The 25,164-nt window shown below is 40.1% G+C and overlaps 1 pseudogene; it reads right to left on the reverse strand.

The window, feature by feature from the left end:
- Positions 1 to 8,616: 8,616 nt before the first annotated feature.
- Positions 8,617 to 10,662, reverse strand: LOC129555159 (protoporphyrinogen oxidase pseudogene; annotated as a pseudogene).
- Positions 10,663 to 25,164: the final 14,502 nt, after the last annotated feature.

The raw sequence follows: 25,164 nt of genomic DNA on the forward strand, positions 1-25,164 counted from the left end.
ACAGGAAGATGAGATACTGACTACTACTCCACATCAGAATTGTAAGTAATAATCTCCAATTTCACACAATTTCCTCCTCATTGATCATGACCATAAACATAAAAATTACCTCCATTGGCTTTTGTTTTTCATCTGAGCAGAATACAAGAAGTATTTTTTTCATGGCCTGGGAGACAATGATGTAACTTATACAAAGTCATCCAACTAGTAAGCAGAATGCAAAGGGGGCATTCAAACCCAAAGAACACTATCTAAAACCAGAGTCCACATTTCACCACTGTGTCTATCATCTTTAAAATAATCAATAGTGGTAGTACAGAAGAGAGAGGATGAACAGTCCAAACAGAAAACAGCGTGTGTGAAAAGACGAATAAACCATCTCTCTGGGTTCCTGGCACGGCAAATGTTTACATGTGGTTCAAGAGTAAGCTCTGTGGAGGGATATGTGGCAAGTGATAGCATTAGTGAGAGGAATAGTTAAATTCTCAGATATGAAGATGACACCACCCTTATGGCAGAAAGTGAAGAGGAACTAAAAAGCCTCTTGATGAAAGTGAAAGAGGAGCATGAAAAAGTTGGCTTGAAGCTCAACATTCAGAAAACAAAGATCATGGCATCTGGTCCCATCACTTCATGGGAAATAGATGGGGAAACAGTGGAAACAGTGCCAGACTTTATTTTTGGGGGCTCCAAAATCACTGAAGATGCTGATTGTAGCCATGAAATTAAAAGACGCTTACTCCTTGGAAGGAAAGTTATGACCAACCTAGATAGAATATTAAAAAGCAGAGACATTACTTTGCCAACCAAGGTCCGTCTAGTCAAGGCTATGGTTTTTCCAGTGGTCATGTATGGATGTGAGAATTGGACTGTGAAGAAAGCTGATCACTGAAGAATTGACGCTTTTGAATTGTAGTGTTGGAAAAGTCTCATGAGAGTCCTTTGGACTGCAAGGAGATCCAACCAGTCCATCCTAAAGGAGATCAGTCCTGGGTGTTCATTGGAAGGACTGATGCTGAAGTTGAAACTCCAATACTTTGGCCACCTCATGTGAAGAGTTGACTCACTGGAAAAGACTCTGATGCTGGGAGGGATTGGGGGTGGGAGGAGAAGGGGACGACAGAGAATGAGATGGCTGGATGGCATCACCGACTCGATGGACATGAGGTTAACTCTGGGAGTTGGTGATAGACAGGGAGGCCTGGCATGCTGTGATTCATGGGTTCACAAAGAGTCGGACATGACTGAGCGACTGAACTGAACTGACGTTTGGCTTGGGAAGGTTAGGCAGGGTCACATGTGTCAGGTGAGAACAACTCTGGATAGTATTTCATAGCCAACAGAGGTTTTAAGACATGGATGGAGGCAAAGGTGTGTGATCATTAGAGCTATGTTTCAAAATGGTAACTAAACACAGTGAAAGATTAAAGAGGAGAAAGAACTGATAGGGAAACACATTTTATGAAACATGTCTCAAAATTAACACCAAATGGAGTCATTTATTCTAGATATAAATCTCTCCACATCCAGGTGAGCTATCTTTGCTGTTATTTCAACACCCATGGGTTTTAAACAACCATAGTAAGCTTTCATAGCTCAGGGAGTGATAATGCAGTGCAGTTAAATTATGAGTTCTAATTAGGGTTTAATTAGAAATAGAAAGCAGCTTGGTTGGAACCAGGCTTTTGATAGCTAGCAACAAAGCTTCATCTGCATCTTTGTTATAGAATTTTTTAAACACCCTCTATGTGCTGAATTAAGGAAGATGGTAATTTTGAGTCTATTCTGCAAAACCCATGGGCTCCATGAATCACCACTAGGCAATATTGGAGAGAAATACCACAGAAGAGCCCCTGCATTTGTATTCCTGCTTCACTTCCCAAACCCTGTTGAAAGCCTACACCCAGAAAACTAAGGTGACAGGTAATAGATTTCATCTTGATTAAATTTAATGCTATTGAGGAGGGCATGGCAACCTATTAAAGTATTCTTGCCTGGAGAATCCCATAGACAGAGGAGCCTGGTGGGCTACAGTCCATGGGGTCACAAAGAGTCGGACACAACTGAAGTGACTTAGCACAAACTTAACACTGATCAAAGGTTAGGGACTGAAAAGAATGGGATTCTGAGAAAATGTGCTTTGGCACAGGAAGAGAATTTGGGAGAGATTTTTATAGATAAGCTACAGGGGTGAGTGGTGGCAACAGAGATAGTGACTTAACACCTGGAAGTATTCTCTCTAAGCAGAAGAAAAGAAATCAGAACAAGGATTCAGGGACTTCCTTGGTGGAACAGTGGATAGGAATCCACCTACCAATGCAGGGTATACGGGTTTGATCCCTGGTCCAGGAAGACCCCACATGTCAAGGAGCAAATACGTCCATGTGCCACAACTACTGAGTCCATGTTCTAGAACCCTCAGGACCCAGTACTGAAGCCCACAAGCCTAGAGCCCATGCTCCACAAGAGAAACCAACACAATGAGAAGCCCACACACCACAACGAAGAATAGCTCCCACTCTCCAAAACTAGAGAAAGCCCATGCAGAACAATGAAGAACCAATGGAGCTAAAAATTAACAAATTTTTTAAAAAGAACAGGGATTCACCATAGCCTTATAGGAGTCGAACATAGCCTTATAAGCACCTGATACATTTGTTCTAGCCAATATATCTTATAATTATTTTCTGTACTCCCTTATATCTCATGATCTCTCTCCTTGTGGGTCAGAAGCATTCACATTGTCTCTAGAAGAATTAAATTCCTTATAGCAAGATAACCAAGAAAAACAGTAAATACTGAAATTTTATTTCATTCCTAAAATAAGTTTTTCTATTAACAGAAGAAATAGTTGTGAAAGTCTTAACTCACAAGAGAAGGGTTGGCTGAAAACTCTTAATGATCAAAGGGAAAGCTGTGAAAGAGACAGGGGATGACAATAGGTTGGAAAAACAATGGAAGACATTGATTCCCCAGACCAAATGAGGCTGACCTGGCCTGGGAAAGGTGGGGTGAGCTTCGAAGAGATTGTTTTAACCAAAACAGTGGCCTAGTAGAAAGCAGTAGACCTGGCAGCCTGCTGGCCTGGGAAGAAATACATTAGTTCAAGTAATACATGCATAAAATACAGTCATTGAGAAGTGTAGTGGTCAACTGCTATTTTACGGGCTTGAAAATATGTTGCATGTTTTGTCAGTTGAACTCAAATGTATGAAATGAGTGTTTTACTGGAGTGTGCCAGAGTTGCAATGATATATGGAGACATAGGGGAGAGAAGGCAGAAGGGTCTATTCTGGATTCAACTTTAAGAGTTGCTTGTGCAACCAACTCAGTTGGCATTTGGCCATGTGAACAGAGATTCAAAGCACCCCTCTAGTTTGCCTTCCCTAACCCAACTTACAAGGCAACTCTACTCATGCTGATAATGTTATAATAAGCTTTGGAGGAAGGGCATAATAATAGACTAGAATCATAAGGTGAAGAGGTTAACTGGTTGCTCAAAGGGAAACCTTTGGGTGTTGAGATCATCTTGGACACATAGTTGTTGTTCAGGGACTCAGTCGTGTCTGACTCTTTGCAACCCCATGGACTGCAGCACGCCAGGCCTCCCTGTCCTTCACCATCTCCCAGAGATTGCTTAAATTCATGTCCATTGAGTCGGTGATGTCATCCAACCATATCATCCTCTATCATCCCCTTCTCCTGCCTTCAGTCTTTCCTAGCATCAGGGTCTTTCCTAATGAGTCAGCTCTTTGCGCCAGGTGACCAAAGTATTGGAGCTTTTGCTTCAGCATCAGTCCTTCCAATGAATATTCAGGACTGATTCCCTTTAGGATTGGCTGGTTGGATCTCCTTGCAGTCCAAGGGACTCTCAAGAGTCTTCTCCAACACCACTGTTCAAAAGCATCAATTCTTTGGCACTCAGCCTTCTTTGTGGTCCAACTCTCACAATCATATATGACCACCGGAAAAACCATAGCTTCAACTAGATGAAACTTTGTTGCCAAAGTAACGTCTCTGCTTTTTAATATGCTGACTGGGTTTGTCATAGCTTTTCATCCAAGAAGCAAGCGTCTTTTAATTTCATGGCTACAGTCACCATCTCCAATGATTTTGGAGCCCAAGAAAATAAAGTCTATCACTGTTTCCATTGCCTCTCCATCTATTGGCCATGAAGTAATGGGACCAGATGCCATTATCTTTGTTTTTCCATTCTTTGTTTTTTGACCATTGAGTTTTAAGCCAGCTTTTCCACTCTCCTTTTTCACCTTCATCAAGAGGCTCTTTAGTTCATCTTCGTTTTTGGCCATAAGGGTGGTGTCAACTGCATATCTGAGGTTATTGATGTTTCTCCAGGCAACCTCAAGAACTCCAGTTTGTACTTCATCCATCCCAGCATTTCACATGATGTACTCTGCATATAAATTAAATAAGCAGGGTGACAATATACACAGCCTTGATGTACTCCTTTCCCAATTTGGAACCAGTCCATTGCTCCCTGTCCAGCTCTCATGTTTGTTTCTTGACCTGCATACAAGTTTCTCAGGAGGCAGGTCAGGAAGTCTGATATTCCCATCTCTTTAAGAATTTTCCAGTTTGTTGTGATGCACACAGTCAAAGGATTTAGCGTAGTCAATGAAGCAGAAGTAGATGTTTTTCTGGCATTTTCTCGGTTTTTCTATGATCCAACGGATATTGGCAGTTTGAGCTCTGGTTCCTCTGGCTTTTCTAAATCCAGCTTGTACATCTGGAAGTTCTCAGTTCATGTACTGTGGAAGCTTAGCTTGGAGAATTTTGAGCATTACTTTGCTAGCATGTGAAATTAGTGCAATTGTGTTGTAATTTGAGTGCAATTACTCCCTCTGGCATGGTCACAATCAGGACAAAAAAAAGGAAATGTCAACCTATGATTTCATTGTTCTTTCTGTTGGCATTATTGCTTGCAAAGAAATTCCAGAGCTGATGTTATACGTTGTAATTAACATCTATCATCCGTATGGATTTTTTAAAGGACAGTGTAACACACAAGAATAGATAAAAGATAACTTTTAAATTTTACCTTAATAAAAAATTTACTGAATATTTTAGTTATCACCAGTAGTGAGGATGTTATCTTACATTTTCTGCAGAGGTATTTTGGGGAATACCCTCAAAAGATACAGCTGTGATAAAGTGAGGAAAGCGAGGCTGGGTCAGAGATGAAGCTGACCTACAATGCTGTTGCAACTGAATCCCATTCAACCCTACAAGGAACTCTGGACCTGGAATGACCCTTCACAGTTATCCCAAATTGAGCCTTGGGGCTGAGTCTTCATATCCTTCTTCAGCCATAGACCACAGGCCATGGCCTCTAGGGAGGGTAACCTTGGATGAGACAGTTCCCAAAAGCTCAGGGAAATTCTAGTGGAAGGCATAGCAATGATCCATTGGAAGCAAATATTTCCAGCACTGGAGGATAAGTGATAATGAGACGAGCTGGCCAAGAATCTCAATATACATTACAAGCTTCACATGAAGTACAATCAGAGTATTAACATGAGAAACTACTTTCTAGGCAATGCTTCAATTCTTGCTCTTAACTCCATGAATGCAGGCAGGGTCCTCCATCATTGCTCCACCAGCCTACCAGCTTTCATTTACAAACTGCAGTCCCTAACGGTAAGCTACTAGAGAAATTTGGGTCTGCCTGAAAAGCAATGGATGACCACAGTGGGGGGAAAAATACCTACATCTGTTTGTGTAGCTATCCCCAATCTGGAGACCATGAAAGGGAGTAAGAGGGGTGGGAGATTTATTACTTTTATTTTCCTTAGGATTTCATGTGCAAGTAAATGTAAGCCATCTCTTATGTATTATAAGGTCAGCCCTTTGCAGTGTGAACTACATTTGCTGTGTGAACACTGAGTTGCTGACTTGTGTCCTTAAGAATTACAGAAGCAGGAACATTGGAATCCAGCAGTGATGATGGGCAAATTTTTCCTCTTTTGAATCCTTTTCATTGTTGATATAAGTTAATCTCTTGGCTTCCAGTGGCTAATGTTATAGTGGCTTCCTTCAGCTCAACTCTAAACTCTGCATCTCTTAGTGGGAGAGCGAAACAAAGAATAAAGTTTCCCATTAGAAAAAACTTTGAAATGTTTTTAAATATGCATTTTTAAACATAAAAATATTAAACAATATGTATGTATGAATACATATGGGTTTTCCTAGTAGCTCAGCTGATAAAGAACCTACCTTCAATGTAGGAGACCTAGGTTCAACCCCTGGATTGAGAAGATTCTTGGAGAAAGGCATGACAACCCAACCCCAGTATTCTTGCCTGGGAATCCCCATGGACAGAGGAGCCTGGCGGGCTACAGTCCATGGGGTCACAAAGAGTCAGACATGACTGAGTGACTAAGCACAGCGCAATACATGCATACATATATGAACATATTTATATATGTGTGACTTTATTCTTACAAAGTTTCTCTTAAGCTGTTTTTCTTTAACCTTAGTGTTGTCTTCTAATACCTAGGACTTCCCTGGTGTCTCAGATGGTAAAGAATCTGACTGCAATGCAGGTTCAATCCCTGGGTTGGCAAGAACCCCTGGTGAAAAGAATGGCTACCCACTCCAGTATTCTTGCTTGGAGAATTCCATGGACAGAGGAGGTTGGCAGGCTATGGTCCACGGGGTCACAAAGAGTCAGACACCAACTGGGCAACTAACATTATAACACTTCTAATGTCTTTTGTTGATGAAATGTTAATTTTTCGTTTAGAAATTATTTCCATTTAATTTTCTTCTTTTGGTTTAGTTCAAGGTAAATTCAGTATTTTTTTTTTTTTTTGAGTATAGATTGATGCCTTTTTTCTTAAATTGCTTTTTGCTATTGATCTAGTCATGCTCCTCAATCTGAGTACATCCAGACAGAGATACTAACAATTGGTGGATATCACTCAATATAATTCTGTGTTGCAAACATAGAGAACAGACTTAAGGACATGGCTTGTTGGAGAGGAAGGAGAAGGTGGGATATATGGAGAGAGTAACATGGAAACATACTTTACCATATGTAAAATAGATAGCCAATGGGAATTTGCTTTATGACTCAGGGAACTCAACCCAGGTAACAACCTACAGGGGTGGGATGGGGAGGAAGGTGGGAGGGATCAAGTGGGAGGGCACATGGGTAAACCTATGGCTGATTCATGTTCATGTTTGGTAGAAACCAATACAATACTGTAAAGCAATTATCCTTCAATCAAAAATAAATAAATTTTTAAAAATCAAACAGAAAAAATTACACTTCTGTGTTGGGATTTTAAATGATATTTTACTTCTCCCCAATTTTTCTATTACTTGAATTTTAAATAAATTTCATTTTTTATCAGGACTTCCCAGATGGTGCAGTGGTAAAAAATATGCCTGCCAAGCAGGAGTTGCAAGAGATTCAGGTTCAGTCCCTGGACTGGGAAGATCTCCTGGAGAAGGGAGGCAACCCACTCCAGTATTCTTGCCTCGAAAATTCCATGGGCAGAGGAGCCTGTTGGGCTGTAATCCACGGGGTCACAAAGAGCTGTAGATGACTGAGCATTAGCACTGACCTGGCTTTGGCTACCTCTTGAACATCATCTCTCCCTAATGGGGCAGGGTTATTCCAAAGGATACAGTGTAAGAAAAGAAGGGGAGAAAAAAGGAGAAGGCATCCAGCAACTAGAAGAGTGCTCTGAGGAGCTGTTTGAAATGGAGGGTTATAATAGGCAGCAGGAGGGTGGGGCAAGAAGGTTTCTTTTCTTAATCAAACTAAGATAAATGATAACATTACAATTTAAGAAGAAAATTCAGGAGGAGGAACATGGAGCTCCATTAAGCTTTATTTCAGTATAGATAATCTTTTTATTCCCATTTCATTACTTCAACTTCAAATTGATGAAATGAAAACCATGAACAGAGACAGTCCTGTGTCTAGTCCAAGACAACTGAAAATTGAAATGGTCAAAAGCATGGAACTATGAGGTGGGGCTCTTTTTACTTTCATTTCTTAATATATAGTCTTAATTTGTATATTTCCTCAAAATAAGTCTCCTGGAGGAAATATAAAGTATGGATGTGAAAGTGAAGCAATTCAAATGAGCCCCCTACTGGGGTCACACCTGGAATCATGGATTAATGAACGAACAAAAAAAAGAGCAAATTTTAATTTAATGAATAGGATAAGGGTTACTTTCCTTCATGTTTCTTACTCTGCTTTTGGAATTTGCTTTTTTTTTTAATTACAGAAAAGAAAAAAGTTTGGAAAAGTAGAGAAAGATGCATATGAAGAATAATGATCATTCATAATTTCATTTCCCAGAGGCAGCTACCATTAACATTTTAGTTTAATTTCAGGGTTTTTTCCTAAACATTTTGATTGGCATCTGGAATCAAATAATTAGAAATACATATATGTATATATATTGTTTTCTCTATGTAACATGATATATTGAAAAGTTCTTATGAACCTTTATACAAATAGATGATTGAAGAAATCATAAAATGTAAATTAAACTCATCCTGCCACCTAGATATACACAATTTTTGTTCTGTGTACTTCCAAGCTTTCTTTTTTTCAAGCTTCAGCAACTTTTATTTTCATGGGTGAGAGAATTCCTGCCACCAGGGGCAAGAAGAAGTGGGAGCTAAGGACCAACTGTTAGGTTCTGTGCCCAAGACACAAGCTGCTGCCTGACGCCTCTCTATATACAATCATTGACAGCAAGCCCCTCATAGGAGGCTCCGGCTAGAGTCAGAGGCAGATTCTGAGCAGCCAGGAATTGGGTAGCTGACTCCAATTTTTGCCAGTGGCCTAATGTATACTGCAGATGCTGATTGCAGCCATGAAATTAAAAGACGCTTACTCCTTGGAAGGAAAGTTATGACCAACCTAGATAGCATATTAAAAAGCAGAGACATTACTTTGCCAACAAAGGTCCGTCTAGTCAAGGCTATGGTTTTTCCCGTGGTCATGTATGGATGTGAGAGTTGGACTGTGACGAAAGCTGATTGCCGAAGAATTGATGCTTTTGAACTGTGGTGTTGGAGAAGACTCTTGAGAGTCCCTTGTACTGAAAGGAGATCCAACCAGTCCATTTGAAAGGAGATCAGTCCTGGGTGTTCATTGGAAGGACTGATGCTAATGCTGAAACTGCAATACTTTGGCCACCTCATGCGATGAGTTGACTCACTGGAAAAGACTCTGATGCTGGGAAAGGTTGGGGGCGGGAGGAGAAGGGGACGACCGAGAATGAGATGGCTGGATGGCATCACCGACTCTGTGGACATGAGTTTGAGTGAACTCCGGGAGTTGGTGATGGACAGGGAGGCCTGGCGTGCTGTGATTCATGGGGTCGCGGAGAGTCGGACACGACTGAGCGACTGAACTGAACTGAATGTATACTGGGGGATAGAGTTGTGGTGTAAATGGACCAAGCAGTGACTTGGTGGCTCATTCAGTCCTAAATGAGTAGCAGCAGCCTTCTCTGCCTCCTGTTGGAACAGTACCTGAGAAAAGACAGCCCCTGGCTTCTAGTGTCTGTAACCAGGAACCTCCCAGCATCACAGTCACTCTGAGGCCAGGGGGCTCCCATCCTGCTCAGGGAAAGCAACGGAGTCATACACAATTTCCAGGATGATTGGGTCTTCTGAGAATGGCACTAAATGTCCAAATCCCTGGACAGGCAGATGAGCTCCTTGGTACTGCAGATTCACCACAGCCACAGACACAGCAGTGATGGTATTCAGGGCATAGGCCAGAGGTGCAGCCTCAGCAGGGAGCAGCTTGCTGAGCACTGGAGCTGGAATGGCACTAATAATGTGGTCCGCCTCCAGGCTGCTGTCCCCTCGAGACACCTTCCAGCGCCCTTCTGCCTGGAGACTGAACCCACAGACTAGCTGGCCTTGGAGAACACTGACACCCCTACTAGTCAGGTGGGTGTTGAGGGCCTGGGGCAATGTCTCCAGCCCTCCACGGAGTGACCACTGGCACCAGCACTCAGCCCGAGCTTGGCGAATAAGTGCTGAACCCAGCTCTGGGCCCCACCCTGCCCCCATCAGCGGCCCCAGTAATATGGAACAATGGGTTTGCTCATCTTGGAAGAGATTGGGAAAGCAGGACCTGATTCTGAGCTCACGGCTGTTGCCTGCAAACACAACATGGCAAGAGACGCCACCTCAGAACCAAGGTGGCGCTGAGCAAAACTGTGCACAGTCTCATCAGGCTCTTTGCCACAAGGGATGGTCAAATCCCTCAGCCCAGCCCAGAACAAAGGGGTTTGGAGAAAGGAAGTGAAGGGTGGCGGAGTCCCCTGATGCCAGAGAGCAAGGTATGTAGAACACCACCTACATACAGGAACCTGTTCTGGGCAGCTGCATGGCCTCCTGAGACAGGCAACACTTCTGAGTCCAAGCCAAGCTCAGAAACCAGGAGCAGGGTCAGAAACCAGGAGCTCCCAGGGCTGCCGCTGGCCGAATTCCTCGAGGTCCAAGTTCAAAAGTAACACCATCTGGCCCTCGTACTTGTGGATCCAGCCTCCCAGGTGCTTGCTACCCTCCACCAAGACCCCTGGCGGGGACAGGGGGCCTGGATCAGGCAGCCAAGCCTCTGATCCCTCTGCCCAGAACAACCATGGTCTGGCTCATTAAGAAACCTGTGGGAGAAGAGGCACCATGAGGGGAACAAGAAAAATGAGGTAAAAGGAGAAAGCCGAGGTCTCAGCAGATCACCCCACCAGCATTCCTGGGGGACAGGGGAGGTGGGTAAGGGCCACACCCACGCCATCTGCTCGTGCAGGGCTCAGGGATCCAACTGGACGCCTGTGTTCTGTAGCACTTTCCCTCCCACTCCTCCCAAGCTTTTTTAATAGTAAAATTAAACAGAAACTTCTGACCAGTTTCTTAACAATAGGTAATAACCAAACCAGGTATCAGTAATTTTCTGTTATTAAAAAACAAATTAAAATGTTTAAGGCACATTCTTGCTTATATTGGACACTTACCCAATCATTTCCTCAGCAGAAACATCTAGAGGTGAAATGGTTGCATCAAATTGTAATAGCATTTTAATACTATTTCCAAGATTTCTGAAAGGCTGTCCAAATGCATAGTTGTACTGAAAGTACCTAAGAATGTTTGTTTCACACGTGGCAATTTTAAATATTTCTATTAAATTTAGTTTTGTAATTTAGTAGGAAAAAGCCTTTATTGTCTTAAATTGCATGCCTTTGATTACTATCAAGGCTAAATATTTTCACAGAACTACTATATTTTCTTCTATTTCTAGACTTTACATATTTTTATTGATATGCTTATTCATTATAACCATTTAAAATCTGAGCCAACATTACTTATCATTTATGTTTTTAATATACTCATAATCATTTTTCTCATCTAATTGAATTGGCTAATATTAAAGAGTAAAGTTAAATAGTAATTTATACTAGAAGTTTTTTTTCACCTTTTCATACAGTTCATGGGGTTCTCAAGGCAGGAATACTGAAGTGGTTTGCCATTGCTTTCTCCAGTGGACCACATTCTAGCAGTCATGTATGGATGTGAGAGTTGGACCATAAAGTCCAATGCCAAAGACTGATGCTTTTGAACTGTGGTGTCAAAGAAGACTCAGATTGCAAGGAGATCCAACCGGTTAATCCTAAAGGAAATCAGTCCTGAATATTCATTGGAAGGACTGATGCTGAAGCTGAAATTCCAATACTTTGGCTACCTGACGCAAAGAGCTGACTTATTTGGAAAAATCCTCATGCTGTGAAAGATTGAAAGCAGGAGGAGAAGGGGACGACAGAGGATGAGATGGCTAGATGACATCACCAACTCAATGGACATGAGTTTGAGCAAGCTTCCAGAGTTGGTGATGGACAGGGAAGACTAGTGAGCGCAGTCCATGGGGTCACAGTCAGTCAATCACGACTGAGCAACTGAACTGAACTGAACAGAAGCTTTGCTCTTATTGTAGTTTTAATGAGACAAAATCTAGTCTTTCAACGACTAAACATGCCTGATAGTTTGAGATTACTTTTTACACGTCAATTTCATCTAATCCTATTTCACTAAACTTATTTTTTTAAATCAGGATGTGTTTCAAATTTCAAATGCCTTTTTAGCATCTATCAATATATTTTTTTATTAATAATGTAAAAAGCAATTAACTACTTTTTCTAATATTGAATCTCACTGCATTCTTGAAATTCATCCTCCTTGGCACCTAATGTTTGAGTCTGTTCAATCTGTTATGTTCTCATTTTCAAAAATACCAGTTGTGTATATTTTAGACCTCCCTTATTTACCTTTTGTATCTATAATAAATGATAAAATGACCCCTGTTTATTTCCAAGGCAAATCATTCAATATCACAGTAATCCAAATCTATACCCCAAACACTAATGTCAAGCTGAAGTTGAATGGTTCTATGAAGACCTATAAGACCTTCCAGAACTAACACCCAAAAAGGATGTCCTTTTCATCATGGGGGACTGAAATGCAAAAGTAGGAAGTTAAGAGATACCTGGAGTAACAGGGAAGTTTGACCTTGGAGTACAAAATGAAGCAGGGCAAAGGATAACAGAGTTTTGCCAAGAGAATGCACTGGTCATAGCAAACACCCTCTTCCAACAACACGAGAGAAGACTCTACACATGGACATCATCAGATAGTCAATACCAAAATCAGATTAATTATTTTCCTCAAGCCTAAGATGGAAAAGCTATATATAGTCAGCAAAAATAAGACGAGGAGCTGACTGTGGCTCAGATCATGAACTCCTTATTGCAAAATACAGACTTAAATTGAAGAAAGTAGGAAAAACCACTGGACCATTCAGGTATAATCTAAATCAACTCCCTTATGATTATACAGTGGAAGTGACAAATAAATTCAAGGGATTAGATCTGACAGAGTTCCTGAAGAACTATGGATGGAGGTTTGTAACATCATACAGGAGGCAGTGATCAAAATCAGCACCAAGAAAAAGAAATGCAAAAAGGTAAAATGGTTGTCTGAGGAGTCCTTACAAATAGCTGAGAATAGAAGAGAAGCAAAAGCAATGAAGAAAAGGAAAAATATACCCATCAAAATGCAGACTTCCAAAGAATAGCAAGGAGAAATATGAAAGCCTTCCTAAGTGATCAATGCAAAGAAATAGAGAAAAACAATACAATGGGGAAGACTAGAGATCTCTTCAAGAAAATTAGAGATACCATGGAAACACTTCAGTCTTCCCTTGTGGCTCAGCTGGTAAAGAATACACCTGCAATGTGGGAGACCTGGGTTGGGAAGATCCCCTGGAGAAGAAAATGATACCCACTCTAGTTATCTGGCCTGGGGAATTACATGGACAGTATAATCCATGGGGTCACAGAGTTGGACATGACTGAATGACTTTCACTTCACTTCACTTCAAGGGAACATTCATGCAAAGATGGGCCCGAGACAGAAACAGTATGGACCTACAGAAACAGAAGAGATTAAGAAGTTGTAAGAGTACACAGAAGAACTATACAAAAAAAAAAAAAATCTTAATGACCTAGATACCCATGACGGTGTGATCACCTCCTAGAGCCAGACATCTTGGAGTGCGAAGTGGGCCTTAGAAAGCATCACTACAAACAAAGCTAGTGGAGGTGACAGAATTCCAGCTGAGCTATTTCAGATCCTAAAAGATGATGCTGTGAAAGTTTTGCACTCAATATACCACAAATCTGGAAGACTCAACAGTGGTCACAGGACTGGAAAAGGTCAGATTTCATTCCAATCCCAAAGAAGGGAAATGACAAAGAATGTTCAAACTAACACACAATTTCACTCATTTCACATGCTAGCAAAGTAATGCTCAAAATTCTCCAAGCTAAGCTTCCAGAGTAAGTGAACCAAGAACTTCCAGATCTTCAAGCTGGATTTAGAAAAGGCAGGGGAACCAGATATCTAATTGCTAACATCTGCTTGATCACAGTTAAAGCAAGAGAATTCCAGAAAAACATCTCCTTCTGCTTCACTGACTATGCTAAAGCCTTTGACTGTGTGGATCACAACCAGTTATGGAAAATACTTAAAGAGATGGGAATACCAGACCACCTGAACTGCCTCCTGAGAAACCTGTATGAAGGTCAAGAAGCAAACATTAGAACCGGATATGGAACAATAGACTGGTTCCAAATTGGGAAAGGAGTATGTCAAGGCTGCACATTGTCACCCTGTTTATTTAACTTATAGAGTACATCGTGAGAAATGCCAGGCTGGATAAATCACTAGCTGGAATCAAGATTGCCCAGAGAAACATCAATAACCTCAGATATGCAGATGACACCACCCTTATGGCAGAAAGTGAAGAGAAACTAAAGAGCCTCTTGATGAAGGTGAAAGAGGAGAGTGAAAACACTGGCTTAAAACTCAACATTCAAAAAATGAAAATCTTGGCATCCATCACTTCACGGCAAATAGATGGGGAAACAATGGAAACAGTGAGAGACTTTATTTTAGGAGGGCTCCAAAATCACTGCAGATGGTGACTGCAACCATGAAATTAAGACACTTGCTTCTTGGAAGAAAAGCTATGAGAAACCGAGACAACATATTAAAAAGCAGAGACGCCACTTTGCCAACAAAGGTCCACACAGTCAAAGCTGTGGTTTTTCCAGCAGTCATGTATGGATGTGAGAGTTGGACCATAAAGAAGACTGAAAGTGAAAGTTCCTCAATCGTGTCCAACTCTTTGTGACCCCATGGACTACTCTCTCAGCCAGAATACTGGAGTAGGTAGCCTTTCCCTTCTCCAGGGGATCGTTCCACCCGAGGGGTTGAACCCAGGTCTCCCACATTGCAGGCAGATTCTTTACCATCTGAGCCACAAGGGAAGACCAAGAATACTGGAGTGGGTAGCCTATCCCTTCTCCAGGGGATCTTCCTGACCCAGGAATCAAACCAGGGTCTCCTGCATTGCAGGCAGATTCTTTACCAGCTAACTATAAGGGAAGCCCTAAAGAAAGCTGAGCACTGAAGAGCTGATGCTTTTGAACTGTGGTGTTGAAGAAGACTCTTGAGAGTCCCTTGGACTGCAAGGAAATCAAACCAGTCAATCCTAAAGGAAATCAACGCTGAATATTCATTGGAAGCAATGATGCTGAAGCTGAAGCTCCAATACTTTGGCCACCTGATGCAAAGAACTGACTCATTGGAAAAGACCCCAATGCTGGGAAAGACTGATGGCAGGAGGAGAAGGGGAACACAGAGGGTGAGAAGTTTGGATGACATCACCAACTCAATGGACATGAGTTTGAGCAAGCCCCAGGAGATGGTGAAGGACAGGGAAGCCTGGTGTGCTGCAGTCCATGGGGTCACAAAGAGTCAGACACAACTGAGCAACTGAACAATAACAACAGATCTTTAATAAACCTTTATTCTTTTTGCTCCATTTTAGATGATCTTCCAAGCCACCCATTCTATCTTTGCTTGAGTTTGTTATTTCTCTACCTTTTTTTACATTCATTCTGTAATGTGCAAGGTTTCTTGTCTATTCCTTTTGAGCTTTTCCAACTGGCTTTTCAGATTATCCTGCTATCATATAATCATCTGAGATTTTCTTATTTTTAGAATGATATTATCTAGACTTTATTGGATAACAAAAGAGAGAATTACTAAACTGAACCCTTCGTATGTTTCTTCGTGCAATTCATTTTACAATATATATTGTTGATTTCCTTTTGTTTAATACTTTTACCCAATTTTGTATGATTTATCTGCTAGATTCCAGATGATGAACATTCTATGGAGGAATACAATGTGACCTAGCAATCTGAAGTTTCCCCTTTGATCTCCTTTACCTTCTCACTATTTTATTGACTTAGGGAAAAGCATAATAGAATTGGAAGGAAGGAGGAGAAGGCAAGTCACAGAGGGTTATAATGAAAAATACAGACTCTGGAACTTCCCAGGTGGTTCTAGTGATAAAAAAAAAAAAAAAAACACCTGCCAATGCAGGAGACAGAGGAAACACAGGTTCAATTCCTGGATCAGGCAGCTTCCCTGGAGAAGGACATGGCAACCCACCCAGTATTCTTGGCTGTAGAATCCCATGGATGGAGGACCCTAGTGGGCTACAGTTCATAGGGTCACAGAGTCAGACACAACTGAAGCAACTTAGCAGGCATGCTACTTACTAGCTCAAGGTTTGATAACTAGTATTTTTACTTCTGTATCTTTTTTTTCATCTGTAAAATGGGGATAGTAATAACTCTTTGATAGGTTATGAAAATTTAGCAAGATAACATTTAGTCTCTAGCAGTTCCTCTCACATACTAATTGTTGTACAAAGGTTAACATTATTAACTGTTATATGGCCCTGTAACCTCTCTGATGCAATCTGCAACTGCAACTTTCCTTTTCTTGGGTTCCCCTACCCTACCCAAGGTACCTACTTCAACTAGGAGGGTTGGTCAGAGAAAGTAGAAATGCCTAGAAATGCCATAATAAGGTATATTGGTCAGCTGTACTTCCTCGCATTTTTGTGGTTTTGAACCAAGTCTCTACAGGGACAATCCACATCTCCTGTAAGTGTTCCATTCCTTATTTTGCAGAAGGTCAAGAGTACCTCTCAGCTCTCAGAAAAATCTGGCCAGTGCTTTATAATTTGAGGTTGTTGTAGAAATTATTACTTCTTTTATTGTGATGATGTAGTTTTTCCAGTGGTCATGTATGGATGTGAGTTGGACTGTGAAGAAAGCTGATCGCCAAAGAATTGATGCTTTTGAACTGTCGTGTTGGAGAAGACTCTTGAGAGTCCCTTGGACTGCAAGGAGATCCAACCAGTCCATTCTAAAGGAGATCAGTCCTGGGTGTTCATTGGAAGGACTGATGCTAAAGCTGAAACTCCAATACTTTGGCCACCTCATGCGACGAGTTGACTCACTGGAAAAGACTCTGATGCTGGGAGGGATTGGGGGCAGGAGGAGAAGGGGATGACAGAGAATGAGATGGCTGGATATGGCATCACTGACTGGATGGACATGAGTTTGAGTGAACTCCGGGAGTTGGTGATGGACAGGAAGGCCTGGCGTCCTGTGATTCATGGGGTCATAAAGAGTCTGACATAACTGAGTGACTGAACTGAACTGAGATGATGACTTATGCTCTTCCTACCGTTTCTGTCAGATATTAAGAAAATGATGAGAATATACATGCCTTAACTCAAAGATTTCTAACAGAAATCTGGATTAGTTTTAATAGCTTAAGAATGATCTGAAAGAACTCACATGTGAGGTACTCCAGGCTGAAACCTAATAGTGAATCCTTAAAATTTAGAGTGATCATTACTTATATTTGATACTTAATTTTTAGTAGCTGGTATTTTCAAAATTTCACTTGACATTTTTTATTTTATCACTTCTATTGTTAATTGCTTTAATGTTTCTGTTATATCCCTTCATTCAAACACTATGTACGTGTGGTCTCTCCATTATTTGCATTGCTAGGATTTGAGATATTTACTGGTCTTTCCAAAAAGCCTATTCATGGCTTTATTTTTATAGTTTTATCCTATATTTGATTCTCTTATTTTCCTTAGCTTAATTTCTAGTTTGTCCAGATTTTTTAATCGAATACATGGTCTATTTTTATTCTTTGTTGTTAATAAACCATTTGCAGTGAATCATTTTACTCTGGTGATTCTATATTATTTTGTTTGCATAATTAAGGACAATGAAATATTCTATGAAAAGACTAAACATTAACTATTCTCAGTTTTTGCTTGTAGGCTAGTTCAATTTTTGGTTGAGTATAATAATTCTATTTTGTTAAAAACACTACTTTCATGGGTATAGTAATACACATTTTTGCAAAAATCTGAAAAATTCCTAAAAACCAGAAGGATGCTTTGTGCTAAAGAATCTAGAATACATTTCTTAATATCCCGACTGTACAAAGTTAATTATTTTCAAAACACTGTTATATTTATCATCAATAACTTGTGACATTAATTGTGGTAAATGGACAGGCATAGTCAAAAAGGGCTAACATTAATTCTTGTCTTTGTTCTTTGCCCTCGGATTTCATCTCAGGTTTCATTTTATTGGGAAAAAAAATCTGTCACTTTTGAAAATCATGTTAATTTCACTTGTATCTTAGTGAAAGATATACTTGGCATTATGTATCATTGTATGGGGGCTTCCGTGGTGGCTTTGATGGTAAGAACCTGCCTTCAATGCAGGAGGTCTGGGTTCGATCCCTGGATTGGGAACATACCCTGGGGAAGGCAATGGCTTCTCACTCTGGTATCCTTGCCTGGAGAATCCCCATGGACAGAGGAGCCTCAGGCACTACTGGGGTCGCAAGAGTTGGATACGATTGAGTGACTAACACTAATCATCATAGGCAAAGGATTAAACTGTTTCCTCCATAAAGCTATTGTGAAAAGATAATGAAATGGTTAAGATGATGGTGAAATGGTTAAGAGAAGGCTGACAAAAGCAAGCCACTGGAAATAGCTATCTTCTGTTGGGAGGCTGTGATAAGGAAATGGAGATCTTCCAGGAACAGGGTTAGGAAATTGACATATGCTTATCAAAAGACTGCATGTAGAAATAACCAATAATATGTGCTCAAGTAACTCGTCCTCTTCGCAGTAACCTGAGGTTCATTTAGACTATGCAAATTGTCCTGTCATAATGGCTAATACTGAAAATATCAAACTTACCATCAGGTACTAAATTCCGTACATGCAAAATTTTATTTAATTTTCAAGATAATACTATATGGTTTTATTAATATGATAGACTGAACTAAAAAATAATTATTCCTACTGCAAATGCTTAGAAATTCTGGAGAAAGGAAAAGCATTTTTAAATACATTATTGAGGTTGTTAGGAAAAAGAATAAAAAGCCTTGAGCATAAGAAATTAAAATAGTGGAAAATACATACACATTGATACTGCAATAGCCAGGGCTCAACAGGACTAGTATGCAGGAGGAGACAGAACCAGGGAGGTCTCCTCTAAACGCTAGGGGTTCCGGTCCTAATGTCCACGCAGGTGATCGGACCTGCATGAGATCAGAAATCCTTGGATAAAGCCAGGACCCTCAAAGTGCTATACCCTTAGGAAATGGGGAACAGATAAAAATATGCCTACTGTCACAGGGAGACAGCAATAATATTTTCACTATCTTGGATTTTGGATAAGTTTTTTAAAAATTACCTCAATCAAAACCTCAAGCCTACATTATCTGGAGGTTCAAGTCCAACTTATAATGCCCATAAGTGATGAAAATTCAAGCTGGTACCAGAGACAAACAGCATGAGAAAATGAAAAACTGCTCTAAATCAGTGCCATGTGAAATGCCTACAGGGGGAAAAAATGACATACATGAGGTTCCCAGTCAAAAATTATGAAATATGTTAGAAAATAAGCAGTGCACAGAATAAATAAAATGAATAGCCTCTGAGAATGACAAATAATCTGAATAAGTTTAGAATATTTTAAATGCCTGAGGAGATAAAAGAATGGAAATAAACATAAGGAATCATAAGAAATACAACAAATCTAGAAATAGGACTTCTAGAAATACATATTCTTTTCACTGATATTTAAAATCTAGTTGAGGTTAAAAACAACTAATTCAATACAGTCAATGTATAATCAGTTAAAAAAGAGCTGAGGAAATAACCCAAGATATATAAGTGATAAGATGATACAACTCTGTTAAAAGATATGGAGAACAGAAGGAGAGCATTCAACAAATATCAATTAGGAGGTTTTAAAAAATGAGAATGAAGGAGAGCAATATTCAAAGAGGTAATGACTGTGAAGCTTTCTGAATTAGTAAAATACATGAAATCTCAGATTGAATAAGCACCAGAACTCCTGAGCAAGTTAAACAATATCTATCAAGTGGACCAAAAACAAAAACTTATAAGTTACCAGGAAGGAAAAAGCGATTACCCAGCAAAGCAATACACTGTTAGAGTTCTAACAGCAAAACAGAGACCAAGAAAGCAATGACGAAACTGAGTCACAGGAAGGTCAGGTATTTTCTGTTAAGATTGTTAACAAACAGTGGTAGAGTCAGCGCTTAAAGATATCTGATTCAAAGCCCACATTGAACATTACAGTACCTTAGACAATTATCTTTATCTCATCTTTAGTGGGGGGGAGACTTCCTGTGGCTCAGTCGCAGGTGACCTGGGTTCAATCCCTGGGGCAGGAAGATCGCCTGGATAAGGAAATGGTAACCCACTCCAGTATTCTTGCCTAGGAAATCCCATGGACAGAGGAGCCTGGAGGCCATAGTTGCAAAAGAGGGTTGCAAAAGAGTCGGACATGACTTAGTGACTAAACCACCACCACCATCTTTATAGAGAAGGGGAAAAAAGAAATCTAACTTCTCTCAATAATTCAAGAACTGAAATTTTTAGAAAAACCACGTGTGTACCATTTAACAAATATGAAATTGAACTATTAATATTTATAAAAATTCAAAAGTACGATTTGGAGTACTGCTCCTAAGCAGTAGTGCAGATTATAGATTCCATACTGGGTCCAATTAAACTGTATTTAGACATGTCTGAAGGTGAAACACTCTTGACAATGTCATGCAAAATGGAAGAAAATGGGTGGGCTTTAATGGATAAAAATATTTCCAATTTTTAATTAGGCATGCCATATGTAGTAAATGGAGAAATCTTAATCAACAGATCTCAATTTCCCACATCATCTCTAAAGCATATGATCTTGAATATAAATGAGCTGGGCAACAGATCTTTAGTGAATGTTACACATGTATTTGTAGTTTCAGTAGTAGATGAAATTATTTTTAAAATGAGACAGATTCTTTCACAGCTTGTTAACTCAGTCTGAAAATAATTCCCAAAGTGAGGGACCAATGGTGACGTAAGTTGAAATAAATATTTGACCTCCAACAGTGTACAATTTGAAGGACAACACATTCTCACATATATAAAGTTTTTTCATCACAGCTCAAAAAAGGTGAAAGTCACTGAATTTTTAAAATACTTTCTACATGTACAGTATCACAAGAAAATGTTTCAATATTACATGGTACAAATTTTCTCAGCTACCAGAAAATTGTTGTTCTGAAATTATTAACACTTTATTTCCTTTATTAACAAAAGCTATTAAATGAGTGACCAGAGAATGGTCAAAGGACTAGAATAGGCTCAACAGTATACTAATTAAAATTATTTTCATGAACATTGAAAGCTCACTTTTTAATAAATGAGACACCTATTGGGAGGTGAGTGGTATAGCTAAAGCTTAAACGATTAGGTTTAAATCCTTCCTATCCTATGACCTTGGAAAGTTACTTAAACCTCTGTACTTTCATGTGGATAAAGGAGATAATACTTATTTCAGGCTTTTGGTGAAGATTAAACAACATAAGGTATCAATAAATCTACAACTAGGAGTCATCTTTGGAGAAGGCAATGGCACCCCACTCCAGTACTCTTGCCTGGAAAATCCCATGGATGAAGGAGCCTGGTAGGCTGCAGTCCATGAGGTCGCTAAGAGTCGGACACGACTGAGCGACTTCACTTTCACTGTTCACTTTCATGCATTGGAGAAGGAAATGGCAACCCACTCCAGTGTTCTTGCCTGGAGAATCCCAGGGACGGGGGAGCCTGGTAGGAGGCCATCTATGGGGTCACACAGAGTCAGACACGACTGAAGTGACCTAGCAACAGCAGGAGTCATCTTTATCTCCAATTAAATTGTGCCAAGAGTAAAGCCGATATGGAAGCTGTTGGGAAACTCTCAGGTTCTGGTCCTGCAAGAAAAGCAAACATTCACACATACCTGAAGCATTTGTAGTATCTGGGTACCCAAGAGAGGCAACCACAGGCCTTGGTTTATCTTCATTCAGAATGCCCCAAACCTGTCACTACAGGTCTATCCTGAAGAAGACCCAACCGTCACACCAGAGGGAGTTTGTTCTGCCTGACAAGGCTGCTCATAACACTCCATACCATGTGACTAGACAGAAAATACAAAACAGCAACCAAAAGTCACATTTCAAAAAGTTAATAGGGTAATCCACTGAGATAGAAATGGATTAGGATTGAGTGTCAATTTATTCTGTTGCATCTCATGACTTGAGCTGATGGGATACAGCTTATCAGACAAGTGGCCCAAACATTAGTAAGTGGCCCAAACATTTTAGTTTCAGCCTTTGGCATTCCTCATGATACTGAAACAGGAATCTGAGTTCTTGTTCGAAGAACCAAAGAATGAATTTCACAAACACACAAATACTCATTGTAGCAAGCAAATAGGATTTATTAAAGAGAAGGAAACTACAATGCTCTCAGCATAGACACTGAGAAAGGGTAAGGAGTCCTCCCAAAGGTGGGACTAAACAACAGTTTATAACCTTACCAGTGTTAATCTGTACATTTTTGGTTGGCTCCCATTCTTAAAATACGCCATTTCTAACCAATCAGTTTAAAGGTCAAAATGTTTAACTTAAAATCTTTATGGCTTCTCTTGATCCTCAGATTAAGTTGCCATCCTTTTTCAAGCCCCCTGGCCACTTTACAGTGGACCAGATGTATGGGCTAAGAATGATCACCAGTTGTTTTTCCCTCAGGCATATGGAACAGAAGTTAATTACCACACTTCCTTGGATCTGAGTGCTGATAATTTATCAGTCAAGGACACAGTCCAGGAATTTGGGACAAAGAGTATTAGTTCAAGGTTAATGGAGTGAGATGTTTATTGAAAACAAGACTGAGGTCTCACAGTCCTACACTGACTGACCAGCAATTTCTACCTCAATACTAGGAGGAGGAGGTCCTCAACATTTGGCAATTTCCTTCATAGACTAGTGCCCTGTGTTTTTTTTGGCACACCCAAAACCAACCCTGACATTTTTCACCAACCACAGCCCCAGCCCTGACCTATTAGGAAAAGAATGGGCCTGGGATGAAGGTCATTAGCTCTTGCCTGTTCCCCTATGACAATCACAGGATTTCATTAACTCCAACAGACCTCTCTTCCCCAACAACCCTCCAGCCAGGCAATATAAAGTTACTGAGCACTTACCATACTATAGTATTAGTCCTGTTCGAATGCTCACTGTGAATTCAGGCACAGTACTAAATTCTTTTACAGTTGCATCTTGTTGAATATTTCAATAACTTTGTTACTATGTTTTCCATTTCCTATCTAAAGGAACTAAGGCACAGAAAACTTAAACAACTTGACAAATATTCAGCTTGAAGCTTTGCCATGTTTTATTCATAAAGAGGGTTACTTGATATGAAAAAGTACTGTCTCTAAATAATCCATCTTTGATTTGAAAATATCCATAATTCGTATAGATCCTAAAGCAGGAGAGCTTTCCTTTCTGTCATTTTTCTTTTGCTTTTGTATGACCACGTGTTTTCCGTACCAAATATTTGGGAAAGAAGTGAGCTTATCTGTTCATTGTTTGAGAGTTTTGCTTGTCTACTTAGCATTCCTTTTTTAGTATCAAGATTTATGGAACAATAAATGCCATTTAATGCCATGTGCTATTTAGAATTCCTCATTAGTTTCTACAAATGGAGTAAAAATAATTAAAAGCTCAAACTTGAAATTATACCAGGCAGCACTGAATATTAGTTTATCCCAATGAAACAGGTTAAATCATGGCACCAGCAAATTTGCTTTTATTTTTTTAATAGTCAGATGTGAACATTTCAGTATAATGTTTTCCGATTGTTTTCCCAAAAAAGAAGCATGGTCTGATCATGACTATTCTAATCCTGGAAGAAAAAAAAATGAGTAAGACACACTGTTCTCCAATAGCTTAAAGTCTAGTTCAGGATACACACATTTATATGACAATAAACTTACTAATAGTTGACAAGTGCTCCAAGGAAAGTTCAAACAGACTGCTTTTATTCCTGCCCAAAATAGGAGTCTCTCCTATCAATGTCAGCTAATGACACTTGACAATATAGGAACATATTCATACTCTGCATGAAGCATTGACATTGTAAACAGATTCGTTAATAGAATAACTCTGCATGAGAGTCTATCAGGGTCCTGATAGACTGATCACATCTGGAATCTTAAGCTTTTGTCATGATGATGTTTGTATCTATATCACAAAGGAATGTTTAGTCAAGCCTGAGAAAGTGGTGAACCAGGTAAAAAGAGCCCTGAAGGACAGAAACAGTCACAGTTACCTCAGTCTGAGGAGTAATGACTGGAAATGCTCTTCCCTAGCAGGTCTGAAATTAAGACATTTGCTCCTTGGAAGAAAAGCTATGACAAACCTAGACATCATAATAAAAAGCAGAAACGTCACTTTGTGACAAAGCTCCATATATTCAAAGCTATTGTTTTCCCAGTAGTCCTGTATGGATGTGAGAGCTAGACCATAAAGAAGTGTGAGTGCTGAAGAATTGATGCTTTAAAATTGTAGTGTTTGAGAAGAGAGAGTCCCTTGGGCTGCAAGGAAATCAAACCAGTCAGTCCTAAAGGAAATCAACCCTAAATGTTCATTGGAAGGACTGTTGCTGAAGCTGAAGCTCCAATACTCCTGCCACCTGATGCAAAGAGCTGACTCGCTGGAAAAGACCCTGATGGCTGGGAAAGATTGAAGGCAAAAGGAGAAGGAGGTGGCAGAGGATAAGATGGTTAGATAGCATCACTGACTCCATGGACATGAGTTTGAGCAAACTCCAGGAGATAATGGAGGACAGAAAGCCTGGCATGCTACAGTCCATGGGATCACAAAGAGTCGGACATGACTTAGTGACTGAACAACAAAAAGCAGGTAGGAAAGTTATCAGACGGCCCACAGAGCAAGGTTTAATAGACCTCTAGGCACCAAGCCCAAGCTCCCTGGGTTAGGGGATTTCACAAGTTTCATGTTACAAAGACTTCACAAACTCCCTCACTGTCCTAGCTTTGATGAGTCACTGAGCAATGAAGGTTCACTCTGAGACCTGATGATTATGGCCACAGGGCAAAATAGTCTTGGGTCTCCATTCTAATTTGGCATATGGTCTTAACTACTGAGAGAAAAGCATGCTTCTTCCACCCCTGTCTCTAGACTGAAGGAGGATTTCTCACTTATGGAGCAATAAATACAAAGGAGCCAATAGTCACAGAGGGAGAAAGGGCAAGGGGAAAATCT

This window comes from Moschus berezovskii, chromosome 12, assembly GCF_049115385.1.
Source record: "Moschus berezovskii isolate FMDL1 chromosome 12, NW_MosBer_1.0, whole genome shotgun sequence".
In the NCBI taxonomy this organism is placed as follows: domain Eukaryota; kingdom Metazoa; phylum Chordata; class Mammalia; order Artiodactyla; family Moschidae; genus Moschus; species Moschus berezovskii.